The 11,044-nt window shown below is 65.3% G+C and overlaps 1 long non-coding RNA gene across 1 annotated transcript in view; it reads left to right on the top strand.

Moving 5' to 3' along the window:
* Nucleotides 1-9,461, top strand: part of LOC115280605 — a 12,517-nt gene extending 3,056 nt beyond the window's left edge. The window contains exons 2-4 of the long non-coding RNA XR_003903853.1: nt 4,396-4,470; nt 6,789-6,864; nt 9,264-9,461. This is a non-coding gene — a long non-coding RNA (uncharacterized LOC115280605). The remainder of the gene's footprint in view (nt 1-4,395; nt 4,471-6,788; nt 6,865-9,263) is intronic.
* Nucleotides 9,462-11,044: the final 1,583 nt, after the last annotated feature.

Genomic DNA, 11,044 nt, shown 5'->3' with positions numbered 1-11,044 from the left:
GGGGGCGGCAGTGTGGGTCAGCTCCGGGCTGGGGGGCGCAGCGCCATGTGAGACACGGGACAGCACAGTGACCCGGCGTTAGCCTCGTGATCCCAGAAGGTGCAGAACTTGGGACGTTCGGTGGAGGGTTTCCCTTTGCAGGGAATGCACAGGGTCTGCAGACCTGGTTTCCCCACTCCGAAGCCCCCAGCAGCGTGTCATTTCTGAAAGCTGGCACAGGGCGCCACCGCAGGGGAAATAGTGACCCTGCCGGTGTCTGCCCTCTGCCCGGTGCCAGACCACACACACGTGAAGTGAGTGTCGGTGGGGAGGCAGGAAATCCTGCCACGATGGGCCTGGCGCCCAGGTGGGCACGGGCAGCCACAGGAGGCAGAGGTGTCTGGCTTTGGGCCTCAGCAGAGCCCAGGGGCTGCGTCGGTGGTGGGAGTGTGACACGTCCGCCCAGAGCCCCCGCGGCGCTGGCAGAGCGGGGAGACGCGCCGTCCACACATGGGCTGATCGGTGCTGCTGCATTCTGGGTGGCTCTGCTGCCGCCTGGCCGCCGCACCTGTGCCGCGGGACCCAGGGACCCGCCAAGCTATTAGGGAGCAGGAACAGTGCAGTTACCTGTCTCACCCATTGTTTTGTGAACCAAGTTGGCCTCTGGCTTCCGGCCCGCCCGGCCCGGGGTAAGAGGAGAGGGACAGACAGAATGCAGGACTGGACGCTCCTCACTCGCCCAAGGCTGGTGGGCTTGCTGGGTCTGGGCCCCACACGGAAGAGGAGGTGTGGGTGTCCCCACCTCCAGGAGGAAGTCCCGGTGTCCCACTGTGGGTGGGGACGTGCGGTGGCCTGGCTGGGTCTCAGCGGCAGCGCGGGTCACAGGGCCTCCTCGAGAGGTGGGGCTCAGGAGGGAGCAGGCGCACGGCTCCGGGACAGGGGAGCCCTCGCCCCCTGCTGCCCTCCGGCCCCGGTGTGGACTCCACGCCTCACTCCAGGGACGGGTGGGCTGAATCTTCGGAGACCCCGTGGTAGCTGCTGCGGTGGCCTCCCCGCGGGCTTTCTCTGTCGTGTTTGTGTGGTGCGTTCAGTGCACGGCCACCAGCCGCCCCCCACGCAGGGGGCGCGGTGACCCTCCCAGAGCCCGGGGGGTCCTCTCAGCCTAGCGAGGTTTGGTGCAGGTCCCAGGTGGCCCTGAGCCGTCTGTGCTGGGGGACGTGTGGGGCGCAAGGGTCACAATGAGGGCACCACTCCCCCCACCCCGCTAGGTTTCAACTGTGGTTCATCTTTTCTTCCTGATCTGCATCCTTATTCTTATCTTTTCTCAACGTTCAGTGTGTTTAGTAGTAAACATCAGTAGGTTTCTCCCAAAATTCTTCAGCGGGAAGATCATCAACCAGAGTTGGCATCTGTTACTGGTTCTTTCTCTTCTTTGGAGCTAAACTGAACAGAGAGAGACTCTCAGATACAGAAGGTTGGTGGGGGTGGGGGATGGGCACTGAGGGGCACCTTCGGGATGAGCACAGGGTGTTGCAGGGAAGCAATGAACTATGGGAATCTGCTCTCGAAGCCAAAAGCACACTGTGCGCCCTGTACGTGAGCCAACCAGACAATAACTTACACTGAACTAAACAAAATCCCAAATCTTAACGGTCCTATTGAGTAAGTTCAGATAGGTGCATGCAGCCAGCCCCATCAACCCGGAGGCCGGCACACCCCTGCCCCCCCCGCACCCCCCACCCCTGCCATCTGAGGCCAGGGCTCCGGGACATCCCTCTTCTCTGGGCGCTGACACACATGTCCAGAGACTCCGGCACGGTCTGGGATATGGTCCCGTTTCCAACAAGTTCCCGGGGCGCTGGGACCCCATCTGGAGAGCTGCGGCTCTGGCCAGCTCCTGCCCAGAGGGACCCTGACCCGAGTGAGAGGAGAGATCGGGCGCCAAGCCCACCGTGACGGGCCCCCTGGGAAGGGCGTAGGCAGCCCCCCCTCAGGTGCCCCCCACGTCACCCCACCCTCAGTCCCCCCACTTTTAGGGTCCTGCCCAAGGAGGTGTTCCTCAAAGCATGACCCCTGGGCCACCGAGGAGGTTGAACAAATGCAGGTACCTGGGCCGGCCCCTTGGGTAGCTCGCCTCAACCGGGCCAGCAGCACCGGGAATCTGCGTGAAGGCTGTCCCCCTCCACAGGGCTCTGCTGAGCGACCTGCTTCCCCAGCTCGCACCGCGGCCCCTGGGAGCCCCGCAGAGTCCTGGGAGGCCGGGCCCCCAAGGCTTGGCGGGACTCTGGCATCAAGTGCCGCAGCCAGCCGGCCACTCAGCAGCCCCCTGCCACCCGCCCGGCCCCCTGTGCCATCCCTGCCCCCGCGTGACCCCGGGGAGAGCCGGTGGAGCCCGTTCCAGGGGTGGGTGTCTGGGGGGTGCCTCTCAGGCCGGGCAGCATCCCCGACACAAGGTGCTCACGTACACGTGTGCACACAGACACTCATGCACATATGCTGATCTGCAAGGACCTCCCCGAGGGGGTGTCGGGAGGGTCAGCGGTGCTGCCCCAGGGCCCACGCCCCATCGCCAGGGCCACCGAGGTGCAGGATGAGGGGTCAGGAGGAGCCTGAGGTCCCGCTTCTCCGCGTGGGTATGGGGCCCGGTCCCCACAGACCAGGAGGTGCTCCTCGCTGACTGTCTCACGCCCCCATCGCCCGGCGCTGCCGCCCAGGCACCTCTGGACGGAGCTGACAGACTGGGCATCCGGCGCAGGAGACAGCGGGGGCTCTGCCGTGCGGTGACCTGGTGAGCGGGTCCCTGTCTCGGCTCAGCCTTGTCTGGCCGTGGGCTGAGGACGCCTGGAGAGTCCAGGCAGTAACGCCCCACCTGCCACCCTGGCGGAGGCGTGGCTGGAGCCATGGGGGTGCGTCTGACCCCCAGCTCCGGGCCAGCAGTGATGTCATGGGAGGTTTGTGGGTCACAACCCGGCAGGGCCGGGCTTCCCCCAAAGGGCCCAGTCAGGCCTTGAGTCAACACGGAGCGTGGCGCTCTGGAGCCTGGAGTGGTCTCTCCGCCTCTCAGATCCCTTGATCCTCACGGGGTTTCTAGGCCCGGGGAACACGTGAGGCACGGGACCCTCAGGCCTCTGCAGGGGAGCTCTGCCCCACACCCACCCTCCCATGGCCTGTGTCTGCCTCTGTTTCCCCCCTGTCTGGCCCTGGCCTGGGGCAGAGATCTGTGGCCGTGGACTCGTGGCCTCTGGCTGGCTTGGCCGGTGCTTCAGAAGGCTGAGCTGAGGTGGAGGTTATGGGCTCTCACTTTTATTTGCGGAGGAGGTGACAGCGGTGCGAGGGGTCATCTCCAGGCTGGGGCCCCTTCTCTGGAGCCCCAGAGCCAGGTGGTCACGCAGCTCGTTTGGTGGCTCTGGGAGCTCCTGAGGAGCCCCCTGCCTCCCCCAGGCCCCTGAGGAGCCCCCATCTCCCCTAGGCCCCCCGAGGAGCCCCCACCTCCCCAGGCCCCTGAGGAGCCCTCCCACCTCCCCCAAGTACCCAAGGAGCCCCCACCTCCCCCAGGCCACTCGAGGGAGCACAGGGGCTGGAGTGCGGCATCCGTCACTGTCCATGTACCTAAAACAGGACCCCGGGGTGGCCCGCTGTGGCCCCGAGTGCACACAGAGCCCCGAGACCCGGAGCGATCACACTCAGTTTATGGAAGCTTCGCCAGGCGGTCTCTGCTTGTTCCCTTTCTCTCGGCTTTTCCTTCCTTCTTATCGTCCCTTTCCAGGAAACGGGGCAGCCGCTGGGTGGGCCGGGTCGTGTGGGGAGGCTCTGGGCGGAGGCTGACTGCTGAGCCTCCACTCACCCCCAGGCTCCTGGACGCTGGCTGCCCGCTCGGGGGCGCTCAGGCGTGGCCGGTGCATCCGCAGACTCCGCACTGTCGCTTACCCGCCGCCGTGTGGCTGGGGCCCCGGCTTTGCGTCGCTGGGCCTGAGGGCTCTGTCTGCAAGCTGGTGGTGATAACAGAGCCTGCCTTCCGCCTTCTGTTGCTGGGAGTCGGTGAAACGCGGCTTCCGGCAAACCCGGCAACGGCGCCCGTTCCTAACGACCGTCCTGTGGTTGGAGGGACCACCCGGGAGCACAGGGGGGCGCGCCCGGGAAGGGGTGTGAGGGCAGGGCGGCGGCCCGGGAAGCAGCGGGGGGCGGCACAGTGTGGGAGGGAAGGCGCCTGCCCCGGCCGGACGGGGTCTGAGACCAGAGCGGGGGTGGCGGCGCGGCTCTGGATCGCGGGCCAACGGATGAATGTGTGAATGTGTGAAGGAAGCTGTAGAGGAAGCCAGAGGGCGCGTCGGCGGGGGAGCGGCCTTGGGAGGGGCGGCGGCGGCTCCGGGCCGCATTCACCCACAAGGGCCGCGACGCGCGGCACGTGCTTTGCAGGAAACAACAAACACCCGAGGAAAATGGACAAAAACGCTGACCACACGTTTCACAGAGAAGAAACCCTAATGAGCGGTAGGTGTCAGGAAAGGCGCTCCATTAATTTATCGCCGTCGGGAAACGTCGTCAAAAGCCCATGAGAAACCGGTCCGTTCTCCAGAAGCCCGGGGGGGACTCGGAGGACCGGAAGGTGCGTGCCCGCTCGGGGGCGGAAACCGGGAACCCCGGCGCCGTCCTCACCGCAGCCGGGCCGTCCCCTCCGGGGCGCGTGAGGAGCGTCCCGAGGAGCCCCAGGCCGGGAGCCCCGACCTGCGCATCCATGCAGCGGGATGTGCAGGAAACACGGGCGAACCCGGCACGTGAACAGTGACGTGTTGGCGAGGCTGCGGCGGGCCGCGCCCTGGCGCCCCGATGCCCGGGGTGTGGAGTCGGCAGCGGCCGGGGGAAGGGGTCCCACGGTGCCCCACGTTGGCACACTTCACAGCAGCCGGTGGTGGACGTGCGGGTCCACACAGTGTGCGCGAAGCGATGGCGCGGCGCTCGGCCTGGCAGAGGCAGGGCCCCGACCGCAGCTGCACCTCGCGGGCGGCCCCGAGGACATCCCTGCAGGGGGCGCCCTGTGGGCCACGGACACGAGGCCACGGGGAGTCAGACTCGCAGACACAGAGATGTGGGAGCAGGGGCGCAGAGGGCGGGCGGCGAGGGGTGAGGGGACCGGGCTTCTGCTGTACTAGATGAACCGTCAGGCGGTGAGGACGGCGGCTCGGCATTGGCGACGGCCTTCCTGCCCCGACCCCCACCCCTAAAAATGGGCAGGACGGCGGGCGTGACGCCTGTGGACATGACCACGATTACAAACACACACATGATGTTCGCCCCAGGGAAAGCCTCTGCGGCGCCGGCCGGCCCTCGTAGGAAACAGGCAGCAGCTCCGCGGGGCCTCGCCACACACGCCCCTGCTCTTCCTCGCCTCCGCGGTCCGAGGGTACATGTCCTCGGTCCCCACGGGGCCTGCAGGACGCTGGCGTACAGGGCACCGCCAGGGGCCGTGCAAACAGCCGGGCTATTTTACAAACGCACGCACACACGCATACGCACGTCCTCCGATTTGGAGATTTAAGAGAAAGGGCGAGGCAGAGGGTCTCCAGGGCCGCGCCCCTCCCCGAGGTCTGGGGCCCGGAGCGCCGGGGGGCCAGGCGTCCCCAGGGCCAGGGCAGCCTGGGAACCAGTAATCAGCACATGGTCCGAAGCCCACGCTGTATTTGGGTTCTGAAAGCAGCTGTTTTTTTCCGTGTTGCTGACGGTCCGACTGATTCCAGATAAACCGGGGGGGGGGGGGGGGGGGGGAGCCCCCAGCTTCGCGAGGACGAGGCTGAGACTGAAGGCCAAGCCCCAAGGGCTCCTTCTTAGTGTGAAATGTCACCGGAGGGTAGGAGACCACGTCTCCGGGGGCCACTTCCGATCGGAGGGGTCAGTTTGCAGGGCGGGTGCTGGTGGGACACAGAAGGGCGCGGCACCCCAGAGCACCCTTGGAGCCGCGGCGTTTCTGCGATGCCCCCACAGCCCCCGGACCGCCCACCGCAGACCTCCACGAGCCCCCTCGGCCCGTCCCTCCCTCCCCAGTGGCCGTCCAGGCTCCCTCAGGGTCTGCCCGGGTCCACCCAGGGGCTGCGCCAGAGCGCCGTCCACTCTGAATTCCTCGCAGGTTCTGAGTTTGTCCCAGTGCTGACCCGCCCCTCCCCCAGAGCCTCCCGGCACGGTTGACGGAGAGCAAGTGTCTGGCTGGCATCCAGCTTCTTGCCGCTCTGGCTGCTGGCCCGAGGATGAGCAGGGTCTCAGAGGACCCACCAAGAGGGCGGAGGGAGCCTGGGAGGTTCCCAGAGCACAGCTGCTGGCCGGGGGGTCCGGACAACACACCGGGTCCTGGAGCAGGAGGGCGGGAGGGCTGGCCGAGCAGCGGAGACCCCCACAGACGAGGGGTCCGCCGGCAGAAGCCTCCGCAAGACCCCTCCCTGAGCAGGAGCCCCTCCACAGGACAGCGAGCAGACCCCGTGGTGAGGGGGGCAGGGAGAGATACCCCTTCTCCCAGCGACACCACACAGTGACCACAGAGCCCCTTAGATTTCTGCCAGGTACTTGGGTGAGGAGAGGGACCTTGTGAAGGGGGCAGTGCCAGACAGCTTGATAAGTCTGTGCCTGCAGGCGGCCTCCTGTGTCCGTGGGTGTCTGCATGTGGCCATAGCAATGCGGAGGGAACCTTGGACACCGCTGCATTGCTGACACGGATCTGGGGTGGGGACAGGGAGGGTGGCCGGAGGTGGGGTCCTGGCCCTGTGTGGCCCTGCCCCCGCCACTTGGACTTTTCCACCGAAACCCTCACTTGTCATCCACAGAGTCTGCTGGCGGCTGAGCAGCAGCGGTGTAGACGGCGACCAGCGGAAGAGCAGCTGTGACCCGGGGGCTGCAAAGGTAAGGTGCGTCCTCTTCTCTCTGCTGGCTGATTTGGCGCCACCTCCTGCCTCGTTTTACTGAGACTTGTGGCCACAGGTCACGCTGTGCATGTGTCACACAAGGGCTGGTATGTGGTCTGGCTTGAGCTGCCCAGGGACGTGGCCAATTTTGCGTTGACTCTGGTGCGTGGTCAGCGTTGAGTGGCCATGAGGATGTGGCCGAGTTCTGCGTTGATGCTGGTGCGTGGTCGGCGTTGAGCAGGTGTTGGTGCAAGGGCTGGGTGACCACGGACAAAGAGACGTGACCCAGACAGCGGAGTGGCTTCCAAAGGCACCGAGGGTGGGAAATCGTCTTCAGCCTCAGCCCAGGCGACCGGCGGAACGGCTTGGCGGCCTAGCGCCTCGGGGCCTGCAGTTTTACCCTGAGCCACGGGGGTTCCCCCAAAGCTGGGCCTGGTGGTGTGTTGAGAAGCACCCCGGGTCCTCGCTGGGCCTGGAGGCGAAGGCGGACGCGTGGAAGGCCTCGGCCTCCGCCTTCCCGTCTCCCTGGGGCAGGGAGCACCTGAGCCACCGTGTGTGGGGGGCGCACGTGAGAGGTGGGGTGCGGCCAGGGCTGCGCGGAGCCCCGCCACCGCACCTGCAGGCTGGTCTGAGTGCGCACCTGAGGGGCACTCGCCCGTGCACCCGGGAGGTGGTCCAGCGGCGTCTCACATCCCCCGGTAGGACCAGCGTCTGGCTCCGGCGCCCGTACACCCCGTCCCCCAAAGCGGCCCGGCCTCCCAGGCTTGTTTCTGATACGGGGGTGCGGGGTGACCCGGGGCACCACCTCCCAGCAGGCGCGCAGGACCCCAACACCTTGGCGTTTAGCTTTGTGGGAAGCGGCAGGGCCTATGCGAGGCCGTCGGGAACGGAGCCAACGCGTACGTCAGCAGAGCTGCCCACCCCGTTTCCTTCCTCGTGTCAGAGGATTCAGGACATCGCTGCACAAATGGTCTGTTTTAGCCTTTGACGTTCAGGGCGGGCGGAGGCTGTGTGAGGGGTGGGAGGGTCACGGCCACCTTTCCGGGGCGACAGAGCCGGCCGGGCCTCCGCAGGGTCCGCACCACGCCGGCAGTTAGCGCTCTTACAATGTGTGCACGCGCCGGTGTAAACTCTCCCTGAAAAAAACCAGAAAACCTCGTGTGCAGAGAGTGAACTGCAGTGAACGTGTGTGTGCCGGAGCCCAGGGCCGGTGTGTGTGGCTGTCGGCCCTTCTCTTTGAAATGTGTCAAAAACGAAGACGGATCGAGGGGCCGACAGAGGGGAGGCGAGGCCGCGAGCCGGTGACACGGCCGTGTGGGCGCGGGGGTGACTCTGTGGGTCTCCCAGGCCGCTCTCTCGGCGTCGCTGACTCGGAGGCAAGATGATGCCTTCAGGGTCTGGTCCTCCTCCCTCACCCGCCCCCGAGGTTTGCGGGGCTTCCTCGAGTCACAGCGCCCGGGGGTGGGGGCCCCGCCGGTCCGAGCTGCAGCCAGGTGCCTCTCCCGCGAGCGGGCAGCTCCATGTCCCCGCGTTGTGGGGGGGGGGGACTGGGTGTGGACAGGACATGGACGCAGGTGTCAGAGCAGGCCTCGCCACCACAGAGAACTCTAGAACACTGGGGCTAGGACGACCCCTGGATGCCAGCTCACGTCACTCCTTGCCATGTACAGGGAGTGACAGAGACCCAGAGGATTCAGGGACACCCTTGGCCAGGAGGGACCCAGCCCAGGCGTCCTGCCTTCCTGTGCTGGGAACTGGAGGAGCCTTACATACCGACGGGACAAATACGCCCAAAACCCCAGCCCCGTGCTGTAAGGAATCGGCGTTCCATTAGTCATTTCACAAGTGAGGAAACCGAGGCAGACAGAGCACCCTGGCCTGTGAGTGATGGGGCCGGGGCCTCACGGCCGGCGTCGGCCCCCACAGACAGCCAGGTCGGGCACCCTGGTGGTCGCCGCGCCTCAAGATCCTCGTGACGGACGCCAGGCATGCCCGGGCCAGCGGGCTCCACATGAGGGTCTGGGGACCAAGTACTTATCTTGCCAACCACATGCTGTCGCGTGCTCTGTGTGGTGGGGGAGGGGACCCCTGGCGACCTTGCCTGCCCGGAAATAGCTTTCTCGGGCCAAGACAGCTCCTTCTGTCATTGGAGGCAAAGGGCATTCCGGAGCGTCCGGAGCCCAGGGCCATCGCAGAGCCGGGGAGGGGGGACTGCACCTTCCCAAGCCGCAGCCGCTGTGCGCTCCCCTGGGGCTCACACAGCAGCTGCGACGGACGTGGGTGGGTGACCCCACCCGGGGGATCGGTGTCCACGCACACGGGCCGCAGGCCCCTGCTCGCCAGCAGGGACTCAGATGCGCGCTGAGCCGGCCTCCTGGCCTCCCATTTCCTCTGCAGCTGACGGAGCCTCAGATGAAAGGCAAAATTTCCTGTGCTCTTGATCTCCCAGTTGTCTCCTGGCTGCTTCCCACTTCCTCTTGAGCTGCGCCCACGAGGAGGGATAAAGGTACATTTTTTGCCGAGAAGGCGTGGATTTTGTGAGTTCCTCCAGCACAGCAGGCGACGCCCCGTCTCCAAGGGCACCGGGGTCCGTGCTGGCCTTCACGCGAGAGCTAGCGGGGCTCGGCCCAAAGAGCCCCAAACAGCAGCAGGTCTGAGCCTGGGTCATGCTCTTCCTAAGCGGTTCTTTTGCTTTTTTAATGTTTATTGACTTTTGAGAGAGAGACAAGGGAGGGGCAGACAGAGAGGGAGACAGAATCCCGAACAGGCCCCCCAGCCCGGAAGGAGCTGCCTGGGGCTGGTCGAACCGCCCCACCAGGGCCGCAGTGGGGAGTCCGTGAGCGCCCCGTGTGGCGGTGCGTAGCTGGAAGGTGCCGGATCACAGCCGAGGGAAGGCGGGGAGGAGAGAGGGGGTGCCGGGTGAGGGGGCTGACGTGGGGGCAGCCCGTGGACCCCGGGGGCAGCCGGGAGAGAGGCCAGACCCACTGCTGAGCGCCCCCCCGCCGCAGACGGGCCTCCGTGTCCAGACCGCGTCTGCGACATGTCCAGGGCTGTCCGGTCACTGCCCTAAACCATTTCCCATCTACCAGCACTCCAGCCTGTGATAAGACGTTATTTTTCTAGCTAAATTCGATTGCGTCCAAGCTTATTTGAACGTTGATTTCCTGGTCTTGCATCGTTTATCCAATGCTGGCCCACTACCCACTGAGCAGTCCTGACAGCTCTAGCCCAGTGTCCTTGCGTGGCCCTGGGGTCATCTCCACCCTTCATACAGAATGACAGGGATCAGTGGCAGCACCTCCTAGCAGCCGGAAACACACACACGCTTCCCTCCCCCTCTCCTGCCTTGACTGAGGCCTGTGGGTGGGCAGATGGATGGGTGGATTGATTGACAGATTGGTCAGTCAACTGATAGGTCAACTGGTAGATTGGTGGGTGGGTTAATGGGTGGGGATATGCATATATGTATGGATAGACAGATACACACGTGGGTAGGTAGACAGATGAGCGGATGGGTGGATGGAATGAGAGACCGATCAATTGATAGATCAAGAAATGAATGAATAGGTAGATGGATGGATGGGTGGATGAGTCAGTGGATGGGGTCCCCCTTCCCCCTCCCCCCTCCCCTCCTTCCACAAACACTTGCCCAATGCCGTCGTCCCTGCGGTGCAGGGCCTGTGAGCTCAGCCTCCCGTGCTGTGTGTGCACCTGCTGGCTCCGGGCCTGGCACTCTGCTGGTCGTGGCCTCGGCCTCCAGAATGCCCAGTGTGGTCAAGGACATAGCCACAATGTACAGACTCACATTGTTGGTGGCTGTGTCCTCTGTAGGAAGTGGCCACCCATCCACGAAGCCTTTCCTGGCCACCTGACTCCCTTTCCTCAGGGTCTCCTGAGGTCCAGGGGCTTAGAAACAAACACCTGCGTCCTCTCGAAGGCCTTGGAGCCCCTAAACCTGGTCCCTGGCCATCCTGCAGGCCGGTTGAGTAAATTGACCCTGAGGACACTTGCGCAGATCTCTCAGCACTGGGAGCATCCAAGAGAAGACCAGTTTATTTTGTGAGCGTAAGCAGTGGGTCCTTGGAACGACAGAACGGTTTACAGCCCACGCGGTGGGGTCGCCGCCAGCCCAGTGACAGGGAGAGCCCCGCCGTCCCCGGGACCAGCAGGGCTGAGGT

This window comes from Suricata suricatta, chromosome 16 (genome assembly GCF_006229205.1).
Source record: "Suricata suricatta isolate VVHF042 chromosome 16, meerkat_22Aug2017_6uvM2_HiC, whole genome shotgun sequence".
Classification (NCBI taxonomy): Eukaryota; Metazoa; Chordata; class Mammalia; order Carnivora; family Herpestidae; genus Suricata; species Suricata suricatta.
Note: the sequence above shows the minus strand (reverse complement) of the source record. Positions and strands in the feature narration are given on the sequence as shown.